The 27,612-nt window shown below is 36.7% G+C and overlaps 1 protein-coding gene and 1 non-coding gene across 2 annotated transcripts in view; both read right to left on the bottom strand.

Moving 5' to 3' along the window:
* Positions 1-27,612, bottom strand: part of LOC141279045 (voltage-gated inwardly rectifying potassium channel KCNH7-like) — a 141,148-nt gene that overhangs the window by 42,412 nt on the left and 71,124 nt on the right. The gene's annotated exons all lie outside the window — the stretch shown is intronic.
* On the bottom strand, positions 18,023-18,157 carry LOC117313075 (U11 spliceosomal RNA). Its single transcript, XR_004527537.1, has one exon. It is a non-coding gene; the product is annotated as a U11 spliceosomal RNA (small nuclear RNA).

The raw sequence follows: 27,612 nt of genomic DNA, 5'->3' as shown, positions 1-27,612 counted from the left end.
AGTAAATTCCTTGGATATGTAGCTCTGTGTAGTCCCTGGAATTGGACAGACAGGGCTCTGCTATTATTTGCTGAGTGACCTTGGGCAGGTTACTTAATCTCTCCAAGACTTAGATTCCTCATCTGAAAAGTGAGGAAAGGAAGAGAGAGTACCCCACTTCACAGTACTGTTGGGAAGGTGAAATTAGGCAATACGTTGAAAGTACTTAGCATGGAGTCTGGTATGTAGAAAGTAAGCAATAAACAAGTTTTATTGTTATTAAATGGAGTAGGAAAACCACTTTCTCAACCATTGAAATGGTGGTTCAATTTCCTTCAAAGGTTTGATGATGAAATTGAGTCATTCAGCTCTTAAGGAACTTCAGAGATAAATCCATCAGCTTAATCCCCTTGTCTTCAGAGGAGAAAGTACATCAAACAGCAATTTGAACAGAATGAGAGCTTAGTAGATGGAAGATTCTTTTATCTTCTAGTGTCTTAAAATGTGTCTCCTTAACTTTGTAGTGACGAGGCCCTTAGTTTGATTCCCATATTTTTCCTGTCCCTGTGGACTGTCCTATTGTCTGTAAAAAGTATACTATATACCAGGTAACTTTTGTGATAACAGAACTCTGTCTCTTTTGGCAAGCTCCATAGTGCAAAGAATTTGGTATATAGTAGAAATGTATGAAGCAATCTTTATTTCTGGATTTGCTCGAGAAGTACCATGATCAGTAATGAAAGCACATTTTAGAAAGAAAGGTAATAATAATAGCTAACGTCTATTGGGTGCCAGCCACTGTTCTAATGGCTTTATGTGCCTCAATACATTTGCACCTTCACAAAAGCTTGATGATGGTACCATTATCATTCCTATTTGCAGATGAAAAGTAAGCCATGCACAGTCTCTCCTTGCCCTTGATTTTGGGGCATTTCTTCCCCTTTCCATGACTGGGTAGAATACTTGGTTCCAATTCCTTCTTTATGCCAAGACCCTGAGTTCCATGATTTTTAAATCAGGTAAGTTCTAAGAGGTTTTTATCTTTTATAAGCAATGGCCTGAGAACTAAAATTCTTTCCACTTCTTTCTCTCAGTCTTGCACTGTCCTCCTGGCTTAGGCAGAATTCCCTTCTGCTACTTGGGAGGCAGAAAGGCATCATCTATCTGTCCAGGCTTGCCCAGCCCCACATTCCATTTGAATCCATCCAGTCATACATTGCCCCATGACCACTTTCCATCTCTCCTTCTTTTTATCAGCTCTGGGCTTTCTGAGAATAAAGGTGCTCCACTCTGCTCCCTCAGTCCCTGTATACTATCTTTACTACTACTATTAACAACTATATAATTAATAAATCATGGCTACTATTTTCTGAATGTCTTCTATGTGCCACATGTTTCTCATGAGAAAACTTTATCTCAAAGAAGTTTCTCAAGTAAGTAGTAGAACCAGGCTTTGAACTCAGACGTTTACAGTTTTCGCTCTTTCTCTTACATCAGTGTTTCCCAAACAGTGAGATGTTAATCGATGCTACTGGAAAGGGCTTTCTGTTAATGATCCAGTTTGGGAAATGTTCTCCTCTAGAAGATGCTCAATGCACATCATTGTATTAGAGGTTTTGAGAAGTTCTGTAAAAACAAGTATATATTTACTTTGTTTAATGCAGCACTTCCGAAATCAACTTGACTCTGAAATACTATTTTAGAGAAATTTGCAATAACATCCAGCTCCTTGGAATGTCATTGGAAAACAGTGAATTGGGTTAGCTCCCTCCCTGCTTTAAAGACATCCTTCTGAGAGGGAGGAAAATAAATATCATAGGTCACCTAGATGCTTAAGTGACAGGGAACAAGAGGCTGAAGCAGGAGGGGAAAGAGAATGGCAAAGGCCAGTGTTACCTATGCAGTACATTTTGCTTGGTGTTGGTCCTGATCTAAGCTCTCAGAAATCCAACTAAAATAGCATTGGCATATTTGATCACATATTTTGCAGCAATGGTTTTCCCATAAGCTAGAAGTTTACCACTAAATGAAATATGACAGAGCACTCCACAGACTAGGTCTAGTTCATACCATTTGACAGAGATCAGGTTTTAAAGCACAGAAGCCCTCATTCAATATCCATTACTATTCTGCATCAGATATTGCTTGAGAAAACTCTGACATCTGCAAGGAAATATTTTCACTCTGTTTTCTCAGGAAGTCTTTCCTCTTCATTTTCAAAATGTGAACATATGTGAACTTACAATTATTTGTTGACTCTCACTCCTTTCCACTGACGCTTCCTCTGTTAACATTAATGTTCAGGTGTTAGGTTCTCATCATACTTGTAAACTTGATGTTTGAAAAAAGCAAGTTTAATTGTCTTTCTAAACTTGATAAACCACTAAGAAATTATTTGGGAGTTGAAATAAGGAAGAAAAACTTTTACACCTTGTCTGATTCATAAATTAGACTGTCTCTGTAGATGTACTATTATGATTACCCACTTCCTAGCCCTGGTTCCCATTTAATTTTTGAGATTTTTGGATTGAATTAGTGTATTGGGACATATAAGTGTTAGAACAAGCTGAGGCTGATTTACAGGCAAACCAAGTCTACGTTTGTAATCAGGAACTTTTGGGGCATGTTTATGACAATTTTTTAATGCTTTGTGGTTTTTACACCAAGTAAATGTTTGTTATTTGGTTCAAAATTTTTTTCATAAGACATACTCATGTTACCAAGCCTCTGATATACCTCAAGCAAGTCCATCCCACCCAACTGCCATTTACCCAGTAAAACTGCATTAACACTGAACCAACTGGACTGACTCAACATAAGAGCAAATCTGCACTTCACCCCGGTATGTACACACTACTGTCAAGGTCAAACACAAGTAGAATTCTGAGGCCAGGCACCGCCACGCGGATATCGTTGCTGATGAAGGCTGTGCACGGCCATATGCCTGGTGTGCTGTGTGCACGGTGTATTCTTGGTTGTTGGTTTGCTCTCACTGTGTTTGCACAGAACTTGATGGGGTTAAAATTAGGCTCTGTAGGCCTGTCTGGGACAAAAGTGATAGAAGCAGAAAAAGGTGAAATTGAAGATATTTCTCTAGGTAACTTAACTCTCCTCTCTTTTCACAAAATTTCCTATTCCATTTGACCATTATAACTTAGGATTTTCATTTTTAGTTTTTAAATGCCTAGGCTATTTTCACAAAATAGCAGAAGGAGCAGAAAGGATGTCCTGTCCTGGAAACTAGTGAAAGCAGGGCTTTTTCTCCCACTGGCAGCGTTAGTGGGGAACTGCTGGGCTTTGACACCAGGCTTTGGGGCATGTGGCTACTACAGATGTTCTCTATTCCTGAAGGCTGCCAGAGGCATGGACCTGCCGCAGACGCCTTATGGAGGGATTGCTTTGCAGTGGTTCATCTTGCCCTGCATATATTTTTCCAGAAACGGTTGCACAGCTACACAGAGAGATGTTCTATTTAAAATTCACCCAGACCACACTTCTTGTTGCTTTTGCGTTTTACCCATACCAGGATTCACGACCAAGCCTAGTGCCTTTTCAAGGTAGCAGAGTAGTGACTGCCGTGGTCCAGCTACACACTGAGACCACAGAGAAAGATGTGGGGTGGGATGATCTGATTGATGCACACAGCAACATGTTAATCTGAGGGGCAAGATGTACTTTCTGTATCCACGAGAGAATGTACAGTGTAATGGTTAAGCATAAAGCCTCTGCATCAGAATGTCAGGGGCTAATTCCTGGATCTGCCACTTGGCAGTGTTTGATATTAGAATAAGTGACTTAAACGCTCTGAGACTCAGTTTTTTCCTATCTGTAATATCAGGAGGATGATGTTACCCATTTCACGGAGTTATTGTGAGGATGAAATGAGCCAATATCTGCAAAAGTTTAAAACCTTGCCTTGTATATTGAAAGAAGTGTCTCATCATAAAGAGATGATCAAAGCATAATTTTGAGTTCTGCAGCCAATCATATCTTTAAGTTGGGGAGAGGGGACAAAATGTGCTTGTAATATACCCATTTCCCTTGTGAGCATCTAACTGCCTACGCACACTCCGTATTTCCAGTCCTATTGGCCTCTAACTTTATAATTCCCTCCCCAGACCTTGCCTCTGATGTGCCCTTAGCCCTAAACTTCTCCTGTCCTATCTTTTATGAAAATTTACCAGTCCATATATTTAACCAAAGGTCTTCCCTAAGCACTTGCTGACAGAGATACCTGGGGCTTAATTTTCAGATAAATCTCAGCTCTAGTATTTGAGATTTTTTGCAGATAAACCCTCTGCTCTTTGATTTTACCCATGACTAGAAATAGGCTGGACATGTGCATTGGGAGGAGGCTGAGGTCTGTGAAAGCCAACCACATGCTCCTGCCTTGTACCTCCAATGGGTTTTATTATTTTTTTTAATTAATGAAAATATGTAATATTAATAGTTATTATTTACTGGTGCAGTTGGCTGACATTTTCCCCTAGTCTCCTCACTTTATGGAAGAGTTAGAAAAGAACATTTTTAAAACCAGAGGACAAAAAGGGTTAATGTTACTTTAAAATTACATTCTCTCTATATATAAATATATATTAAAATACCAAGTTTTTTCTCTGGATGCAAAGATGTTCATTCTTTTAAAAATGTCTAAAAAAAAAGGAAAAACATCCCCTTTCCTCCCCTCAACTTTTGTGCTCCAGAAAATCTTCTATTCCATAAGTCTGATCGTAAAAACTTCAAGTATTAAAGTAATTTGTACATGTAGAGAGAAAAATGACTTTTTCAAAATATACAGGGGCAGCTGTCAAATTGATGTATTATATATTGTGGTTCTGTTTCTTGAAAGAATTTTTTCGTTATTTTTACATCTAACAAAGGAAAAAATTAAAAAGAGGGTAAGAAACGATTCCAGTGGGATGATTTTAACATGCAAAATGCCCCTGGGGTTTCTTCTTTGCTTGCTTTCTTCCTCCTTACCTGCCCACCCACCCCCTCAAACACACACACACACACACACACACACCCACACACACACACACACACTCTTTCTGTAAAACTTGAAAATAGAAAGCAAAACCCTCAACTTGTAAATCATGGGATTAAAGTTGATTACTTACAAATACGAACTTTGGATCACTGTATAGACTGTTAAGTTTGATTTCTTACTACCTATTGTTAAATAAACTGAGACAGGAAAAAAAAAAAAAAGCCAGGGTTAATTCCATCAGCTGAAGGTTAAGCCTTTAGCTTCTCTAAATGCGAACCTCCATCTGAATGTCAATGACTCTTTCTTTTTGCCTGATGACTTTGAAGCTGATTAGTGATTCTGTATGTCAACATGTTACCTCTCTTAGTTAATCTAAACCCACTTGATAGGAACTTCCTGGAGATAAAGTCCTATATCAGAGAAGTTTCTCTAAAGATGGGAATTTCAGGCAGTATGGTGAGCCAATGGTAGAGATGTTTTGATGGCAATGGAGACTTTTATCACCCCTCAAATGGTAAAGAAGAACTGAAAAAAATATTAGATAGAACACACTGGTGAGATTTCAGTAGACATTATAAAACCACTAGCAAGGTTGATCTATCATGTATTACATTTGAGAAGAAAGAGATTCAGAGTTTTAAGATGAAAAGACTATTTCTTAGGTTCCTTTCCTTTACTGTCATTGTAAATTTCTAGGGACAAAGAAAACAGACAATATTATTACAATTAATGCTAACAAGAACAGGAAACGAATCAACATTGAGTCATCTAGTAACATCACTGGAAAGCACAGTAAGAAGGCCCTATTCCAAAATTTTGATTGACCAGAAGAGATTGGATTGATGCCATTAATGTTCTTTAAAATGCTGCTCCTTCTAAGAACTGCACCTGAGAAGCAATCATGTATTTCAAAGTGTCTTCGTGTGGACTTTATGGAAAGCTTCCCAGAGAAGTGACAAGTTGCATCTTAATTAAGAATGCGTTAAGTATTTCCAAGCTCATCTCAGAAGCCATGGTGATAGGGAATGCTTGACAAAATGTATGAATGGTATTTGAGAGCCCAGTTGGAGGGAGAAAAATTGAACAATGGCATATGCTGCTCCAAAGCCACATCCTCTCTAACAAGGCATTGAGATTGGGGTATAAGCATTGTTGGTGTTTCTGCTGGATTTCTTCAGTTTCCCTTCCAGGCTCACTCTGCATCCTTCTTTTCCTGCTCAGAATGAAGAGAAGATGCTGAAAGGACTCTGTTATCCTCTGAATTCCAGTTGGGTTTTAGCCAGTGGGGATTTCCGGTAGGAAATCGAAGGAAGGGAGGAAAGTGATGGAGTATTTTTTCCTTACACTCTAGTCCTACTGGGTTGCAGAGAGTTGGATGCATCCATCACTAAATTTCAGTTTCTGGCAGCCCTCATATAGCCTCAGGGTTCCGGTAATTATCACTCCCTCTGCCTGCCTTTTCGAATGGCTCTTCACTGTTACTCAGCCTGGAACACTGCACCATTCCTTATTGTGCTTTTATATGTTATTCATTTATTAACTCTCTTCAAATTACTCGATTTGAGCATTCAAAAAATATTTGAATATTGATTCATCCAAGATAAAAATACTACAAAACAAGGGAAGTAAGTGGAAACTTGGTAAGCAGACATTCCATATTTAAGGAATAAAGATGTAGCAAAATACTGGGACAATGAGAATAAATCGTACATGTTAAACAAGACAAAGAGAACCCAAAAAATTAAGCCAGATAGTAGTAATAAGGCAGCACATTTGTCCCCATATAGATTGGCAGAAATCGTAACCATGAGAAAATGTGGGTGTCAGGTATTTGGATATGATAAATGACTTTGAGATAAAATTCCTTTAGAATTTCAAGGAAGCTGAAATGTAATAGGTTTAGCTCTGAGCAGTGGTCAGAAGAGTGGTAATTATTAAGTGGTAATAGCATGATCAAATTCAACATTTTAATAAAAGTGAGGGGAACCAAAAATATCCATTGGAAGGAGGGTGCCTAATGATAGAAAACAAAGAAACAGCCAAACTGACAGAATATTTAAAACATTTTTAAAAAACTACTCATTAATATCCCAGGGGAAACCTTTAAGTCATTTAAAAGCACCACAATGTATTTCGAAGAAAGTAACTTGACCAGAAGTCCTGCATGATTAAGTGATAAAACTACACACCTGAATGAAGAAAAAAAAAAATTAAGACTTTTTTCCCGAAGTGAAGAAATTATGAAAAAAGAATCAGGGAACCTAGTAAGAGTCAAATGTCAAGTGTAAAAAATTAAGCAAAAACTAATTTGAGGGACACTTGCAAATAATTTCTAAGTGATTAATTAAGTTAACTAAGTTATTGGATGATTAAAAAAAACAAAGGCAATGAACTGGGGAACAAATTTGATCCCTGTAGAAAAGGAAACTCAGCTAAGAATTCTATTAGACGTGGAGTAGTTCTAGAACCGAATTTTATAAGCGGAACGCGTTAAATGTGTTGTACAAAACCAATATAAATAAATCACCTCCCATGATCAATATTTAAAGTACTCAAAGTGTGGTGCTGGCGCCCAAAGTATGTAATTTATTATTTTGATGATCAATATGCTGGTCAGCGTGATTCCCATGATAAGCATTTTAAGAGGGATCAACAAATTAGAGCTCTTCCATACCAGGCAAGGTGTTGGCAATGGTAATAAATTGTAGAATACTGTAACCCTGTTGAGAATAATGTGTTGGTGGAACGGTAACATTTTTCTGTAAGGCAAAATCTGGTCTATTTGATCTATTGCAGATTTCTGAGTTTAAATAAAAACCAAGCAGAACCAAAATGAAAAGATAAATAAAACGAAGGAAAAGGAGAGAAACTGTTAGCTGGCTACTCTGAACCTAGCATTGTGGTAAGAATTTTAACACACCCATTAAATACTGACAGCGCTCCAGAGGTGGGAATTACTGTCTCCATCTTATAGAGGGAAACAGACTGAAAGGGTTCCATAACTACATCACTAAACTGGCTGAGGTCGAGTCACCATGAAGAAGGAGAATCCAGACCCTTGCCCAGGTTTGGCGGGTTCTAAGTACCCTGTTTATTTAAGTAATTCATTTAGACTTAAAAATTTTTAACAGATATTTACCAGAGATTTTAAAAATTGAATGACAGTCTCATTTGGACAGTGTTTTGCAAAGATAAGGAGCTGATTCAAAAATAAGAAAGAAAAAAGGAGAGAAATAATCAGGCATTTCTATGCCTAGGACTTGTTAACAGTGTTTGGTAGGTAGAATTCTAAGATGGTCCCCAAGATTTTCTGTCTCTGGTATACACATCCTGCATAATCCTAGCCACAGTGAATATGATGGGTTTAACTCTCACAATTCATTTACATCATATGGCACAGTTGACTTTAAGAAAGGGAGATTATCTAGGGGAACCTAACGTAATCATCTGGGACATTTGAAGGCAGAAATTTTTCTCTGGCTGGTCACAGGAGGGGAAGTCTTTGCTGGTCCGGAAGAAAGCAAACACCCTATTTTGAACAGCTGAGATCAGGAGCCCCTAGAAGCTGAATGTGGCACCAAACTAAGAGTTAACAGGAAAGCAGGGACACAGACCTACAACCACAGAAAATGAATTCTGCCATCAACCAGTACACCTGAAGAAGACCTGAGCTCAGGTGAGAACCACAGCCTGGGATGATAGCTTGATTTCAACCTGGTAAGACCCTCAGCAGAGAACCCAGCCACACCGTGTCCAGACTTCTGACCTCCAGAACCATGAGCTAATATATGGGCATGGTTTTTAGCTGCTAATTTGTAGTATTTTATCAGGCATCTGTAAGAAACTACTACACAGCAAAAATTACTTCTGGAACTTGTCTTATCTGACATTTTTACAAAAGTTCAGTAAAATCACAGGGAGCTTGTGCATGTCGTATAATTCTGACCTATGGGGAATACACTGAATAGAGATTTAGTTATGTTGACTGTGTGGAATGGCAGAAAAAGTTTCAGTGTGGGTTTGAAGGCAAGGCATTTTAGGAATAATTAATCCAGATGATATTTGCAAGATGTTGGATTGGTCTCAACCAGCAATTATGAGTCATTAGAAAGCTACAGTGAGCATTTTCATTGCTGCCCATAGACATAGGCTCAGCATGCTCCTGTTGAGTAGACCAACAACATTTCTGAGCACATCCTTAGGAAAGGTATTGGAAACTCACTAGAAACAAAAGGTCTGTAAAAAGTATAGGGTTAATCCATTCCCAGGATAATATAAAGAGTTACCCTTCTTAACTAGACATCAGGAAGTGCATGAGTGATAGACAAGTTCCCCAGATATGCAATTAAAATGAGCAACAGGCCAAACTTTCTTAGGAAGTATACATCTTACAGATATACCCCTTATCTGGAAAATTAAAGATTAACGGACTATTCTCAAGGTTTATAAAAATAGATAAACAGAAGGACTGCATATTAGGTGTATTGGAAAGAATCTGTGAGTCCAGTTAGTGGGGAAATGCTGCTTCTTTTCTTTCCAGATGTTTCATGTCCAGAAAGCTAGATTCGCATAATACTCCCGACCCCTCTCCATCCCTTTGGTCACCTTGCCCTTGGGAAGGTAGTGTGATTTATCTGGTTGGCAGAATTGGGACAGTATGTTGGGAATGTTTGACTCAGCTCTTCTTTTTACCTCTTAAGAATAAGCCTGACCAAAGGGAGCACACTTTCTTCTCTCATGTCTCTAACTGAGTAGATAAGGCTGTTGTATTCTGGGGTTTAATATTAGGAAGTCTAAACCTCCCAAAAATATAACCAGAAAATGCTATTCGAGACATTTTTTTGAGTAGTAAAGGTGAAGTTTTGTTCCAGGAATTGCACGCTTTTATCATATTTTTCCACTAGTTTAATGTTTGGTGTGTGGTAGGGAAGGAGGTGCTATTTATTGGGTCTCCTCAAAGGTCTTAATTAGAACAAGAGAGTTCCTCCTAATGTTACAAAAAGGAATTCTTAAAATTGAAACTAAAACAAAGCATAGTTTTATTCATAATTATTAGTATATTTAAGAAATTTGTTACTTCAAGATGTACAGGATGAAATTACAAAGGACATCAAGAAGGGTTTAATGAATCTAATTATGATACGTTTAAAAGGATTGATCCCCTTATTTCTGAGATGACATAACTGGGTTGTTATATCATTTTGTATAGTATCCTTGGTATGTTTTAATTCCTTTGCTCATTATTCATGCAATAATCTAAACCCTTGTGGCATTTTTAACATTTGAAAAAATTTCCAGCATTGGAAAGATTCCTTATGTCAACATATAAAGACTAAAAATCACCTTTAAGCCTCAACATGGAAGATTGGCAATCCTCGTTCTCCTGAGTATTTTTCTTTATTCACTACCACTTTACAGCTTGGGTTTTTAATTACTAAATTCTTGGTACAGATTGTGAATTTTACATTTCATAATTATTCTAAGAGTTGTTATGAGCACTATGGAACCAATGGAAAAGTATGACAAAGAGTAATTAACCTTTTAAATACAAATCTTCCTAACAAGACAAAAGAAGTGACAAAAGAAAGTCTAAAATGAAGACATTAACTGGCCATGTTAGATACCTCATTCTCATAGTTCCTTGGACCCAGCAGTGAGAAAGATACATGTTGCCTTCATCTAAAAAACACAATTTAAGAATCGTAACTTTTCTCTTCTCTTTGCAGGAATCTAGGGAGTCAAGGGCAATGTAACAGACAATCCCAAAGGGCTCCAGTTACCTTTTAATCTGAATCTCCTCAGCACTTTTAAAAGGATTCTGTACTTTATTATTCCAGTGTACACTGATAGTCTATTTCACAGGATTCTCTTGTGTTATTCCTGTATAAGATAACTTCCCAATTTGAGTATAAAATGAAATTATGCCACTCTTGGCTTGTTTATGTTTATTAAAACCACATAACCCTTCTGCACAAAGGTTTTGATTCAAGTTTAATGAATAAATAAACTTCCAATAGTAGGTTCTACCAGAAACTGCATGGCTATAACTCATAGTAGAGTTGGATCTGAAGTAACTATGTTAGTTGCATTTGCTTACACACCCCCGGTGTACTTCTTTATAAGATTTAGGGAATATGGGTTATCAGTGACTTAGGGATCCTAACTTCAAGAAACAAGTCGCTTCATCCTTGGCATAGCTACAGAGATAGTTCAAAATCATTGTGACAAAAAGCAGTAAAAGTAAGATGTAGTTTACTCCATACCCTTTTGTGTCATTTTGGAAGGATACAACTAGAATGAACTTATGCGTGAACACTGCGGGAAATGAGTGAGGATTACAAAGAGAGGTATAAAATATAACCACGCTTGTGTTCTTATCAGAATTCAGCACGTGAATATTTCTATGACAAGTGTCTCTAGCTAGTCATACTCTTCTTAAACTTTACATATTTGGCTACTTTACTGTGAAGAAATGAGCTATGCAATTCTTTGTCGTGACATACCTCACTGGGAGTGTATTAGTTTCCTATTGCTGCTACAACAAATTATTACAAACCTAGTAAGTTAAAACAATATGAATTAATTATTTTACAGTTCTGGAGGTCAGAAATCCAAAATGGGCTGGCAGGGCTGCATTCTGGAGGCTCTAGGGATGAATACGTTTTTTTGTTTTTTACAGCTTCTAGAGGTCATCTGCATTCCTTGGTTCATAACCCCTTCCTCCATTTTCAAGCAATTAATGTCACATCGTCTTCACACTCTCTTCCTTCCCTCTGCTTCTGGGGTCACATCACCTTCACTGACTGTGACATTCCTGCCCCAATTTTATAAAGACCCTTGTGATGACATTGGGCCCACATGGAAAATCCAGAAGAATCTACCCATCTCAAGATCCTTAACCTAATCATACCTGCAGAGTCCCTTTTGCAGTGTAAAGTAATACATTCACAGGTTCTGGGGTTTAGGGCATAGACCTCTTTCCAGGGCCATCATTCAGTGTACCATAGGGGATATACTTTATTTATGCATGTATTTGTCTACAACCCTTCTAGAAAAAGAAGACTTCATATGAATCTAAGAAGCCAAAAGCTTCTGGTAAAACATTTCATACATGCGTCCACATGACTCCATGTAAAAGATTTATTATGTGAAAGTTGCCCAAACATCTAGCAGTCAGTGGGGAATCCAGAATTGTCAAATGAGAGGAACTTGGTTAGAAGGCGAGGAATAGGAAACTGGTCAGAGCTGTGTTTTCATAGCAAGCTTGATGTTTCTACAGGGATCTTACATGTATTTGTAGGAGGATTGAGATCAGGGGCTAATGAAACTATTGGAGTCAAATTCTTCCCTTCCTCTCCTCCATCAAGCCAAACCTCTTGGCTCTATCACTGTTAGTGTTTGAATATCCTGCTTAAAGGAGCAGAGAAGAAGAGATAAGACGGGCAGGTTGGTCCCGCTGTGTGAAATTTACTTGGGGTTAATACCAATTAAATAACTCACTCTCTGACATTTTGTATTAATCTTTATGTCAGTTCAATGTTAGCATGCTAATACCTCAGTTTCATTCAATGTGTCAGTATCTATGGTTGATATTCTTTACCCAAATTCTGTCTTCAGATATTCACATATGTTTGGAACTTACTTAGTCTTTGATTAGAATTTTACATGACATAATGAAATAAAGGTTCTCTTCATGACATGCTGAACATAATACAGGCACCCAAAGTCCTTAACTAAACTTGATTATTTACGGAGCCTGATAATATTATGGGGAGTTTAGGTTTTTGATTTTTCGAGTTTTTGTGGTCCTACATATTGGTTTTATTAGAATTTTATCTGCATGTAGATGAGCAGACTCATGGTTTCTATAAGGGTTTAGAGTTAATAAAGCATATGCCATATGATCATAAAATATTCTGATCTATTTGAGTAAAAAGTTCCATATATTTTAAGATACTATTTTTTCTGGTTTTCTTGTTTATAGAATCCTATGTGTGAGATACTTTTTAAAATAAGAATGTTCATTGCAGTGTTTTATATAATAGCTCAAATTGTAAAAAAAGAAAAAAATAATTAAAATAGAACTCTGGGTATATTTTACATATGTTTTTGTAAATTAGAATACAATGTGGTTATAAGGAGAAATGAGGCATATTTCTATGTATTGTTGTAAAACTATATCCCTATGATATAGTGAAGAGTTAAAAAAATTAGCTTGAAAACTAAGCATTTATGATTCCACAAAGTTTTGCTAAAAATGTATACATGTAATTATGCACGCTTAGAATAGAAATCTGGAAGGAAACACACTTATACATCAAACTGTTACTAATTAAAACTAACACTGAATACTTATTTTATTCCAGACTCTGTTATATGTATTCTGCATGTATCATTTTATGTAGTTCCACAGAAAGCCTAAGAATTATTATTATTTTGATTTTGTAGATGAAATTGAATCACAGAGAGATGAAATAACTTGCCAAAGACACTTGATTATCTAACACTATCTTTGGGATGTGAATATTAAAATGACTCTTACCTCTACTTTTTTTTACAGTCTATGCTGGAATTCTCAATAATGAGTGTGTATTACTTTTATAATTATAAAAAAGAAGAAAGGTATTTTTCATTTGGGGAAAAAAGAAGATCCCCACAAAAGAGGAAATCAGTGGGTAACACCTGGTTGCAATTTACCAGCTATGATACATTATTTAAAATGCAAGAAAACTGATACTTGAAAACCTGTCTTACTGAGTCTTCAAAATCCATTATTTTTAAAATAAATTCAGTTTAGATCCCCAAATCCCCACGCAAATAACTGAATAAAAATTCAATATGTTTTGTCTTCGCATGCTAGTTCCATCTCTTCCTAAAAATTTTTACAGTAAGCTTCAAAACGTGAAATAATGTCTTCATTTTAAAGTTAGTTTATAGAATTTTAAAAACACATAGCATCAATACAATGAAATCACTAAATGATTTTAAAAATCATGTTGGTTTTAGTTAAATTGTATTAATGGATTTATAGAATGAAACAAAGGACAATCACGTCTGGAAAATCAGGCAGTAGATAGTGTTCTGGTAGCTATTGCTATGTAGCGAACCACCCCAACAAATAAATAATTTTTTATTATTTTGCATCGTTCTGTAGGTTAAGTTCTGAGCTGACTTGTTCAAGCTTAGTTTCCTTCATGTTTCAGTGAGATTTCGGTTGTCGTTGCAGTCATCTGAAGGCTGGACTGGACTGGCTATCCAAGATGGTGCACTTTACATGGCTGGCAGTTGAAGCTGGCTGATGATTGAGGGCTTAAGTAGAGCTACTGACTGGAATGCTTACATGGACCTTCAAGTAGCTTGGGCTTCTCTGAGAATCGTGCCTTAGTTTCTAGAGGAAGCATCCCAAGAATGAATGTTCAGTTGTGAGCTTTACAGGAGGCAGAAAGGGGAAGCTGCCAGGCCAATGAAAGCCTAAGCCTGGAACTAGGATAGCATTATTTCTTTCATGTTCTATTGGTCAAAGAGGCCACAGGGTCCACCTATATTTAAAGGAGTAAAGAAATAGGCTCTCTCTTTTGATAGGACAGTGGCAAGAGATGAGAGATAGGGGAGATATTGGTACAGCTGTCTTTGGAAAATGCAACCTGCTGCAGTCGCTTAAAAAGCAACCTTTGCCTAATCTTTGCAAAATATATCTGATATAAAAAAGTTATTATGTCATTGACAAGGAAAGGTTAAATTCCTGGATATATGAGCTTGGTTACCACAGGCTCTCTCTTCCTAACTGATAGTGACTATTATAAATAAAGCTGCCTAGGCCTCTTTACATTTCTGACTGTCTATTTTTCTGTCTCTGTTTTTTTCTTTTGATCACTGGTGACTGGGAAATGGAGTATGCAGAGTGGGAAAAAAAGGTTGGCAGTAAAGAGTGAATCCACAGAGGGGATATTTCTGGTCAAACCATGAGAAGTCTGTGGATAACTGCTGTTGACCTACAAAGTTAATGATCAAAAGAGGGAAGATCATTCTTTCTATATAACTGTGACATATCATACATCTTTGTACCTCATAATTTATAAAGACCTTTCATGTATATTTCTTGTTTTGAGCCTGCATCAAACTCATCTTATGGATCAGTAACCTGAGTGATAAGTAAGTTAAGTGATGCCCTTAAACTCACATAGCTAGTAACGGAGAGTGAAACAGGTCTTCTGTCTTCAGAACCCTTTCCTTTGTATCACAGTACCTTTATAGACTTTTACTGCCAAAACTGTTTGAAAAGCAGGTAAGAAACAAGAATGAGAAGTGGGTAAGAGTGAAGACAGACGTGATTTTGGGCAAATAAAAATGCCTTCCATGTATAAGTGTTGGGAAGATGAAGTATGAAAGTGTAATAAAGTCAAAGAGTGTGTCTGATAGATGTCATCTCATAGTCCTATTACAGCAATTATCATTAGTATTACATTAAAGGGAATTTGGTACAGTAGATAAATCATGGAGTCAGACAGATCTAGCTTTTATTTTTCAATGTAATCAGTAGAAATTTCTACATTTTTTAAGGCAGAAAGCCACTTTGTGAGAATAATTTTCTGACATTAAAATTACCTGGGAAGCTATTGTTGAACTTTGTCCATGTATATTAGTCACATTTCGAAGACTACACTGTGGATAAAGCAAGTTTCCAAATCTCAGTAACCTACTCAAAAAATGCCTTAGTTTTTGCTCCTACTAATATAGACTAAGGTAGCTGTGGGTTGTCATTGGCTCTGTTCCTAGATCCTTCTTTATTCCAGGATCCAGGATAAAGGGGCTGTCACTATTTGGGGCACATTGTTCTCATGGCAGAGGAAAATTCAATGACTGAACCACGCAATGCCTTTTAAAACTTTTGTTCAAATGCAACATATATCACTTACACTCATATTTCATTAGCCTAAAACATATGGTTAAACTCAACATCAATGTGACAAGCATACTTAATTCTTCTACAGGAAGATGATTAAATAATTAGAAACAATAAAAGTCTATTTTAATCCAAGATAGGAATCATGTGACTGCTAAACTTAAAGTTCCTGGAGGCAAAAAGAAACATTTGAAATATTTTTAAGTACTCGTTTCTCAGTGCCTAGCACACAACTTCGTACACTGTAGGTGCTCATTAAATATTAATAGGTGAATGCATGATATAGGCAAAGGTTAACATGTAGCAAACCCTTACACTGTGACCCTTCATCTCTCCAGGCTCCAAACTGAAGAAGCAATGATTAAAATTTAAATTTCTATTGTTAGCCTAGATGCGTATTCAAATATACTCAGAAAATGAATAAAACACCCTTTATATAACTGCAATCATAATGAAGGAGAGCAAGCTATTACATGCAATTAGGTGAAGTTAGAGTAGTTAGTTCATTCATTCAGCAAACAGGTTATTAGACCTTTCTATTTGCCAGGCACTGTCACAAAGATGTATTTAAAGATGAGTAAGGACTTCCCTGGTGGCGCAGTGGTTAAGAATCCACCTGCCAATGCAGGGGACACAGGTTTGAGCCCTGGTCCGGGAAGATCCCACATGCCGCCGAGCAATTAAGCCCGTGTACAACAACTACTGAGCTTGCACCCTACAGCCCACACGCTGTAACTACTGAGCCCACACGCCGCAATTACTGAGCCCACATGCTGCAACTACTGAAGCCCGCATGCTCTAGGGCCTGTGTGCCACAACTACTGAGCCCGCGTGCCTAGGGCCCGTGCTCGGCAACAAGAGAAGCCACTGCAATGAAAAGCCCGCCCACAGCAATGAGGAGCAGCCCGGCTTGCTGCAGCTAGAGAAAGCGTGCGCGCAGCAACAAAGACCAAACGGAGCCCCCCCAAAAAAAATTTAATAAAAAAAAAAAATGAGTAAGACTCAGGTACAGCCCTTGCCCTTAATGAGCTGGTTCACCTGACCTTAGCAGGTTCATAGTAAGTTTGATGGTGAAAAGTTTTGCAGATTAATTTGTTGTTTTGATTTTAAATTCCCAAACAAGAGTGGGGGAAGTATGTCTGTGTGGAGATATATAATTATTTTAATAAATCCATTTTCTTTGAATAATAGTCCACCTAATCTAAAGAATATGGTAATTTATTTTGAATATCCTTAAAAGTAGGAGGAAACATTGCATAGACAGATGTCTCGAAGATGCCTCAAATCATGAGCAAAATTATCTTTATATTATGGGAAGCAACTATTTAAAAGTGTATGCATTGTACAAAGTATTAGATTTCAACCTTCAAACTCTGTATCATCTTGTGAAAAGAATTTTAAATTATTTTGATAAGACATATATATGTGCAGAAAAAATAATACGGAGTGCTTTGACACTTTCTTCTGCAAAGACACCATATTCAAGAATTTTGCACTTCCTTTTTTTTTTTAACATAACAAGACATATCTCAGCTACATACCCAAGAGATATCTAGAGACTGATTAGGGTGTAGAGTGAATACTGGTGGAAACAAAAGGAACATTTCCTAACGTAACTTAAGCATTAAGAGCCAGAGAATTTAAGGAACTAGATTCCAGAGTAATAGACAATTTCTAAAGAACTCAGTTACAAGACTACAATTAAAGAGCTCTATATTAAAGAATCCTAATGAATCATTTGAAGGAAAATCAATGTAAAGTCAGCTGTGAATTGAATATAAGCTGATAAATAAAATTACATCTTCCAAGATCTCTTCCTAATTATCAATCTGTTACAGAAAACAGGTGGGTTTTTTGATATTCAAATAGCTTCATAAGTTATTAAAAATTACAAAGGACATATTAATTCCCTAGCGGAACAGTTTTACATTAAAAAGCATTCTGAAAATTGGCTTATTGCCTTAACTGTGGGATCTGTTTCTGTGGTTAATTAACATGACATTTGATTCTTTTTTTTTTTTTCGTCAAAAAATTTATTGCTAGAGCTCTAGAAATTACAAAACCTGTGACAACACGCATGTTTGGAAAAACTCTACATTACCATTCTAGCTGACTGGAAAAAAACACTCTGCTTTTCCAGACTAAAAAGCAGGGGCAACCAGGACCAACGATCACCAGCTGCCCAGATACCAAAAAATTATGCTTCTGAGATCTCTCGATGTTGATTCCAGACGAACAGCAAACGAGCTACCTTACGTGTGCCACTCTCGACAGAAGCCCTTTTTGACATTTGATTTTTACTAATAAAAAATAACTCACACAATGCTTTTTAAGATTATTATAATTTGAGGTTATTTACTTAGGTTCATATAGACGTCATTTTAGGGACATTTATAAGAAGTGTCTTTAAAATAAATTTTTTCCCCTCATATACTACAAAATAATTTTGGAAATAAATATAAAGAAGAGTCAAAATTAAGTTATTCATCCTCCTGCATGCCCACAACCAAGTGAGGTCTGTGATGGGGGCAGTGATCAAGGGACACTTCTAGTGTATGTGCCACCCAGGTACTCTGCTCCACAGCAGCTGCGCTGTGACTGTTTTTTCCCCTCGCAGTACTTGAGCTGGGTTATACTCTTTCCAGTTGGTTCTCCCATCTCTCTACCAATACGGCAGTGCTCTTGATCTGAATCACTTGCCTACATTCTGTGAATTTCTGCAAAGGCTTTAACTCTCTCCTTTCTTCTGCCTCTCTGTCCACCTCCTCCAGAACTACAGTGAAACCCAGTTCAGGTGACAATCAGAAGAATCCCACTTTCTCCCTCAAGTTGCAATTACCCCTTGCAGCATAATGCACTAGGTATTCCACCTACTATGGGCTATGGTACAAATGTATGCTTTGAGTCCAAAATCAAAAATCTGAAAAAAACAAAAAAACATGTCAAACTATATTAATTAGAGAGTAAACTGATCACAAATTGCAATGTGGAAGGTATGGTTAAAAATAAAATATGCCTTTTTAAAAATTTTACTCAAACTTGAGTACCATTTTATGTGCCCCACTTTTATGTGTCCTACTCAAATCTGGTGTTTTTAAAAAAATAAAGTTCACTTTGAAATTCTTATATCCAAAGCTCTGTTAAAGGAACCATTTTTATAGATGTTGTGAGGTCTTGTGAGTTATTTTAGATAAATTTTAGTCTGTACACAGCCTAAAATAAATAAGTGAAAGAAGTAAATAGTGTTGGGGTAGGAAATTTACAAATAAGAATAAAAATAGTTATGCAGAGATGCATTTTGGGGGAATTCATACCCAGCCCTAAACTTTTTCTTTTTGCTTTGATCCACTAAAGGGAGGTGCAAGGGAATAAGAATAAAGTGCATCAAGTTCTGATATAAACCTAAAATACAAAATAGAGCCTTTTCTTAAAAGAGTTGTACCAGTGTAAAAGAATAAATAGATGGTCTACCGGTGGGAAAGGCGTAAAAACCTTTTGATGTCAAATGGTTTAGAAGTCATGGAACGATAGCATTTTAGAACTCATCAGATTCAGGCTCTTCAGTTAACAGATGAGGGATCTGAGCCAGAACATTGAAGGAACGAGACTCCAGAGTAATGAACAATTTGTAAAGAACTCAATTATAAGACCACACTTAAAGAGTTCCATATTAAAGAAGAGTAATGAATCGTTTGGAGAAAAATCAATGAGTCAGCTGTGATTAGTAATGGCAGAATTAGTAATAAAAGTGATGAATTACGCCAGAAGCTGCATAAAATGTTCTTAATATTTACCATTAATCCCAGTACCAATATTGTTATTTGCAAAGATATTATATTTTAGAATGTTTAAAAGCAAGGATATAAAAAACAAAAGCTCATCTCTCTCTTAGTTTACCATTTCTATGACTTCACACTTCACTACGAAGAAACCCATAATCATTATTTCCAAGTTGTCCAACTGTTTCTTTTGTGTCATTGCCACTGTCAGTCTTTGGTGTAACTGTTTTAAAATCGAAGCTTCATTGAATGCACCATGCATGAAACAAATGGGACCAATGAAATGATGATGATATTTATACTGATGGGGTAAGGTAGCCCTCCAAAATGTGACTGCATAAACTGTATAGCTGAGTTATGGCTGTTTCTATGTGGACAATGGCAGACAAAGGGTGTGGGTGGGTGTGTAACTGAAGTACATTTGTCTCAGTGATATTTAATAGATGGAGTTCTGAATTATGTGAACACAATTTATAATGTAGGGCTGTAGCACAGAAATGTATTGGTTAACGAAACAGGATAGACTTGTTCTCATCTTTAACAATGGACACCCACTGTGGGCATTAGTTACAGCTTTCTAAAATATTGACTTTCTGACATATAAACTTGACCTATATGTTTGCCTGTGATGAAGTTGATTCTCTTTGGGGGTAACTTCCAAAAAATGGTGAGGATGCCAAGTATAAGAATAATCCTTGTGTGGCAAGTAGCCAGAACATTGTGTTCCCCACGTTCAGTAAAGTCAATGCCAAATTTCATTGCCACAAAATTTATGAATCGGGGAAACAAGTTTTTCTCTGTGTTTGGAAGTTTACATTTCTGAAGCATTTCTCTGCCATTTCAACGTTTCCTATGAACGTATCTGGTCTTAGAGGTATCTGTGCTGGAAAGTTTTTTTCACCTCCCTGCAAGTAACTACCTTGTAACTACCACATCAGAAGAGGAACAAAAGTAGCATGCCATTCTGGCCTCCAGGAGAATTCAGGGCAGAGCAGAAGCCCTAGGTCCAAAGGGAAGGCTGTTCCCACTTAGCCAGGCTGGGAACACCTGGGAATCATCATATAGCTGGGTGACCACCAACCAGGATTAAAAAGGGGACAGAGGGACAGAAGAGAATATGTCCCCCATAAACAGTCACGCCCAAGCTCTGACTGTTTAACCTTTGTGTATAAAAGGATACCTGCAATATTCGAGGTTAGAAGTGTTATGCCTTTGAAGTAGTCAAGTATGAAAAACTTGTGTTTTTCATATGAACACACAGTTTTAATGTCTATATCATACTTCCAATACTGAAACTGAAGGATAAAACAGATAAAGCTATCTTGATTTCGTGAGCTGTTTGTTCTAAATACAAATTTTATTTTACAAGTAGTTGTGATTTAAACATATTGCAAAGTTACAGAAAATTAAAGCGGCTGTAGTCAGACTTCTTAAAAGGTGACTCTTCAGGCAATGGCTCATTCTCTGATTCACCTTCTTGAAATAACTAAGTATGAGGCCATTTTTCCAAAATGTGAGTTTCTGCAAAGATGTCTGCTGTTAAAACGGAATGATTCTTATATAAAACCAAGGCAATCGGCCAGCTTCATACTTAAAATATAGAATTGGAATAACATTTCTCTTTTCTTTCTACAATTTGGAAGTATCACTTCCACTGACTATTGAATTTTATAGGCTCAAATATTTTTGCTCAGTAGGAGATTTCTCTCAGATCAGTAATTTTTATTTACATTCAACCCAGGCCATCCTTATGCATCTAATTTATATTAAAAACCCATGATGTATAATAGGTATGCTTTCCTCTTCTTTTCCCTTTAAGCACTTTCCTTTCCTTTTATTTATTTACATTTTTGTTGTAGCTGTTGTTTTTGTTGTGAAGTAGTAGCTGTCGTTGTTAAAAAAAACAGCATCTCATTTTCTTTAAAACAATTTTAAGTGAAAATGAAAACTTTGCCTTTGCATTGTGATTACAAAATTTTAATTAAAATGTATTATTGATTCACAGTGTGGGTAATTTTATTAAAATATTGCTCAGATATGTAATTAAAGAGTTAGGTAATTGAGACAGGCTTTAGTTGTAAGGGTGTGGGTTTCATAGGGTAACAGACAGCTCCTTCAGTATGTAACATGCTGTTGCATGAACGCTGAGCCTATCTCTTACTGGAGCGTGGGTGTCCTGGGTAGTGTTCTGAACTGGCTCAGCCGTGGCGCTGGGGTGATTCTGTGCTGCTGTGTGAAGGCAAAGTATAAAGTAATGGATATTTCTGGTGTTAGCTACTCAGAGAAGAGAGGCCTGCCCTTAGCTCAGATGTCAGAATATGGGAGGCAGACTTGTCTCTTTGTGGGCCCTTCTCACTTGGGGCCGGGCTTTGAGAAAGCCGAGAGTATCGCCAGGTGGTCAGGGAAGGGTGACCTCTGCCGGGGAGAAGCAACTTGCTGGAGAATGGCAAATGGAACGGGATCTTCCAAACTGGCTCTCCAGTGTCTATGTTACTTTCTTTGTCTTGCCCATGTTGCTATTCCTGGGCCCTCAGTAAAGTCTGATTTAAATATTTTAGCATAAACTCAGCCCTTCTGGAATCCATCTTCCGGTTGGGTGTCCACACTGGTGCCACCACAGCCCAGTGGGACCGTGGTAATAGAAAAGAATGCTTGTCCTTGTGGAGATCCTACTGCTATTGCTAACATTTGAGATAAGGGTAGAGCTTTGGTCTTTCTTCCAGCTATCACTTATCTGACTCAGAAACACAAGGTCACTTTCCATAGCATAACTATTTTAGACGCTTGTAATTTAAATGACTGCCACTAAATGAAAGGTGGCATATTCACTGAGTTTAAATGTGCAAGTTATAAGCACCTCCCAGGCAAGGACAACTGACAAGGGTTTGAGCTGGGTCTCTGCCACGTATTATCTGAGGAAACTTGCTTACTTTATCTGAGAACTCAGTTAATACTCCCTTGTGGCTGGTTTTCAGCATGAAATCATATAATGACTTACATGAAAGTGCTAGACACATAAACAGTACCATTTAGTAAGCAGCAACTGATAACAGCTCTAAGGTATGTAGGCATTTACGTTTTAATTATACCACCTCATACTGTACTTTTTGGTATGGAAATTTACACACACCCTTCTCAGTGATGGTTTTATTTGCATGGCTTAGAACACAAGGTGGTTATGCTTTTTCTAACTAATGGTAAAGCTAGGATGAAATGGCTTAAGTCTATCAGATAAAAAAATGCCTTTGCAAAGAGTCAACAGCTTCCTGTGTTGTGCCCTTGAATTTCCAGATATGACTGCTTACCTACTATTCTTGAAAAAAAAGAAGTAAAAACTGAGTTCAAAGTTTATAAAGTGCAAACTAGAAAAACTAACCCAGCATGTTGACTGTTGGATGAAAGCATATAATTAGAGTTCTGCAAATGAGATCCTTTTGGATATTAAGAGGTGACTTCATGGCATTGTCTCTTTATGGTTATAGACAGTATCTGAATCTAACAATCTGTCAAGTTAAAAAAAAAAAAATTAGGGCTTCCCTGGTGGTGCAGTGGTTGAGAGTCCACCTGCCGACGCAGGGGACGCAGGTTCGTGCCCCGGTCCGGGAAGATCCCACATGCCGCGGAGCGGCTGGGCCTGTGAGCCATGGCTGCTGGGCCTGCGCGTCCGGAGCCTGTGCTCCGCAATGGGAGAGGCCACAACAGTGAGAGGCCCGCGTACCGCAAAAAAAAAAAAAATCCTAGTTCTCTCCTTTTCCCTTATCATTCTCTTGTGCCTGGTGTTTACAACAATGATTTATTGTGTGATTATTTAAGGAATATATTTTCCCAATAAAACTAACAGTTATTCTTATCAGAGGCTTAAAAATTTAAAGTTTTCATTTGTTAATAGCAATAAACTATTAAAGTTCAAAATTACTTTCTTTCAAAACTTAAAACTGATGTATTACATTTTCTTCTTCTATAGCCTCCTCTCCACATAAAATTCATTTTAAAACAATTATCACGCCATATATGTTGCTTCTTTGCTACTGTTTTTCCACCTTCATTTTTACCTTTTTTTTTTTTTTTTAACCTCTTTTCCAGAATCTCTGTGTAACATGGTTAGGACTTGTATTTTTCCTACCTGGTTTACAGATATGACCCAGCGAGTTTAAATGACATGACCAAAGTTAAGGAACAAGGCAGAAATTTCACAGATGCCGAGTCCAGTTAAAAGCATTAGCGCAGACCTTGAAACAGAATGTTATATTTGCAGAATTCTTAATGAATTTTTTTAGCTCTGCCAACATGAAGCAGGACATGCACACCTGAGGAAATTGAGGTCCAGAAAGGTAAAAGGTAATTCATTAACCCCTAAAATTGCTTATACAATTAATCTGTTCTGCTTTCTTTCTTGGAAAACCTTGGGAAGACCCTTTGTGGTAAATCTAAAGAGAAATTTATCCAGGTTATTTTTCTTTATTATATATTGCAGAATATTTTATAAGTGACCTTGACCACTAATTCTTTGTAACATTAAGGATGAGAAGGATTATTGGTTTAGGATTAAGGAAGTACAACATAGTATTTTTGCATCCATAAAATTACTTCATGATTCTACTTCTGAGGGTCATTAAGGGCTAGATCTCCACTCTCTTTATTTTTAGCATCCCCAGATCAATATATCATCTTCTGTATCAAACTTCTTATTCCATATTTGATGAGTTCAGAAAATTTATAATAGCTTTCTACAGTCTCTCCAAAACCCCACCTGGTTAAAATAAGTTTAGCATTAGGTTAAACATGTTATTGGGAGCGATTTTTATTTTTGAAGGCTAATTCAGCTCAGCGATGGATTAGTGATAACATATCCCCTTAACCTCCAAAGTAATTTGTTTTTATGTTCTCAGCTTGGAATCATGTCCTCATATTAATATTTCATACCAACAAGTAGGGGCCTTAATGTGTCCATCTGTTATACTGGCATAATGCCTGCCACCCATATCTGAATATTGCCCTTAGGAATGAGTAATAATTTTCAGCCTTCTTCAGTTATGTTTTTGGTTTTTGGGTGGTTTTTTTTTTTTTTTGCATTTGGTCTTTTCTAAATGATGCTTAGACTAGAGTAACATACGATATATTTCTTTCCTGATCATCACTCATTAAAATAACATGTGCAAATAAATTACTTTGTTCAGAAAAAAATAACTAGCCCTAAGAAACATCTCCATTACATGAGTTAGACAACATAGGCAATCTAAATAGATTTTAATTATTTAGTATATTCCTCCACTGGGATATGTTTTACATATAAATGTCGGGAAAATTAGCAGCATACAAAATATCTTGATAAGAAGTACCAAAGGGTGACAATTTTTACTGAATGGTAAAATAAGATGGAAAGGAAAAAAAGGCAGCATTATGTTTCTGTATGAAAGATCTCAACATGTCCTGTTAAACAGTCACCAGTCGAATGGTGGTTCAGTTACCCTGATGCTGTAGAGCAGAGACTCATTCCCGTGATTCTAAACACATACAAGAACACTGCAAATCTAAAGTCAGTCCTTGGTCCTCCAAGATCACTGCAAGGGATGTGAAACTGTATTTTAAAAATTTCATCATCTGAAGAGTTTTCTTGCTATATTTTAAGTTTGGGAGCAGAATAGTGGGTAGGAATGTACTGACATCTTGGATTCAACTATTAGCTTTTTTATTCTGAGGTATCTGACCTTGGACAAATTACCAGACTTTTTGTGCCTCTGTTTCCTCATCTATAAAATACAAGGATAATAAAGGGTTTTGTGGGGATAAATATAATAATGGCTATAAAGTGCCTAGTATACTAAATAATAAATATTAGCTTATTATTTATTGCTTTAAGATACTATAAGTCACTTTCATCTATCTGGGAACCATGCCCTGCCCAGTTAATGCTCACAGTGGAGAACAGAATGTCTTTGAAAGACGTTAACCTAAAAGGCCACTGCCTTCTGAGGAGTCTACCCACCAACCCTTTCCTTCTCAAAAGAGGTATCTGTTGTTTGTTACTCTGCATTTTCCTTTTCCATCATATTTCAAGGAGTTCACCAACCTCATAGTCAGAACAGTTACCTGGATTTATTATGTTTTCTAAATCTATTTTTATGTAAAGCATGGTCACTTTGTCCTAGTCCAATTTTATTTAGGGATAGCATAAAATTTTGAAACTTTCAGGTGCTCAATAAAATCTTCATAGGTATTTTCAGCTCATTTATTTATAATTAGATGAGAATGAGGTTTCCTCAGACTTAGTCCCCTATGGCCTAGCCTGTGGGCAAAAACGACCTGCCTAAATTGAACTAGTTGTCTTGAAATATATAATCATTAAGTACAGGAAGGGAAAATAAGAGATTGTCAATTTACCACCTTATGTAAACGACATTTATTCATTAACTCATTATTCATTTAATCAGGAAACATTTATTAAGTACCTAGTAAAGACCAGGTACTTTTTACTAGAAGCTGCAAAGACAAGACAGTTAATTGCCATTGAAGGGTTTTCAGTCTGGTGAGCAAAGGTGAGGGTTAGGAAGAGATCAAATCTGTAAACACCAAAGTATAACATTTTCATTTCAGCAGCTGTGAGTGAATTAGAGTGGCACCCAAAGGAAAAGTGGAACAATTCTACCTGGGTGGCTAAGTGTTGGGAAGTGCGTTTATTGTTCAAAAACCTTTGGGGAGCCTAGTCTTAAAAGATGAGCAGGATTTGATCAGCTGAAGGGGGATGGGGGAATTCAGGTATTCAAAGGATATGGTCTAATGATGACATGTGAGTAGTGTGAGTTTTCACTGAACAAAGACAGAACTATTACTATTGATATAGCTGTTTATGACATGAACTCAATACATACTACAAGAAAACAAGATAACTGAAAAATATGACCATTCCTTAGGAGGAAGATGATAATTACAAAATTATCAGTTCAGCTATATATCACACTCCAAAATAAATCTCCACACTCTGAAGTCAAATCTTTTTCTAATAAAATTGGAATTTACAAAGGGTTCAGCACAAATAAGACACCTCCTTTTAACTCTCCTTCCTTCCTTCCTTTCTGAATAATTCAGTCCAAAGGCCATTAGGTGAGGTTAAATAAGGTCGGCATCTATGTAAAACTGGGAGCTGGAATTGAGTAAAAGTGAGAACATGTATCACTATCATATATGTTAATTGTCTGAACCCTCCATGAGGGCAAGTTTTTTTCAGGCTTCTTCCTTCTCATCCACCTCCCTACCCCCAAGCTAAAAGCAAGTATGGTTCATGGGAAGCATCTGAATGATTACGGTAGGAAATGCAGTAAGTCACACCTACTGTAAGTTTTACTTATTTATTTTTATTGTTGACCTCTTTTCTCTAGAATGTAAGCTTTATAGGGTAAGTATTTTTACTATTCTTCTCACTGGCTACCATAGAGCCTGGCACACAGCAAGATCTCAATAAATAATTTTCAAATTTAAAAAGTGAAAAGAATGATTTGCACAATACAAACGCATATGAAACATTGTCATTTATTTTAACACCTTTAAGGCATTAAATTAAATACTTTGTATAATCTCTATTTCTAGTTGATTAAATAATTGAAGCATTATAATGAAGCAAAGGTTAATGACATTTTAATAAGCATTTTTTTCTGTGTTTGGAATTTATTGCTGAGTTGCATGGTGAGCAGACTCTGTTTTAGGTATATATGTGTTGAAGAATGAAGTTAAAGCTATTAGACAGTATAAAAAAAAGAAAATCTAAAGGTATATAAGAAATATGTAAAGGAAAGAAGTCTAGCCAGAGATAGTGAGAAGAATGTAAAATTTGGGGGGACTTTATGAAAGTTATTTTAAATAAAATCAAATGTAAATAGAGCTCAAATAGCATAAGAGAGATTTATCTTATCTTTTTTTAAAAATACATTTTTGGCTTCTTATAGTATCTTTACAGTTTTTCTCAG

This window comes from Tursiops truncatus, chromosome 7, assembly GCF_011762595.2.
Source record: "Tursiops truncatus isolate mTurTru1 chromosome 7, mTurTru1.mat.Y, whole genome shotgun sequence".
NCBI lineage: Eukaryota > Metazoa > Chordata > Mammalia > Artiodactyla > Delphinidae > Tursiops > Tursiops truncatus.
Note: the sequence above shows the minus strand (reverse complement) of the source record. Positions and strands in the feature narration are given on the sequence as shown.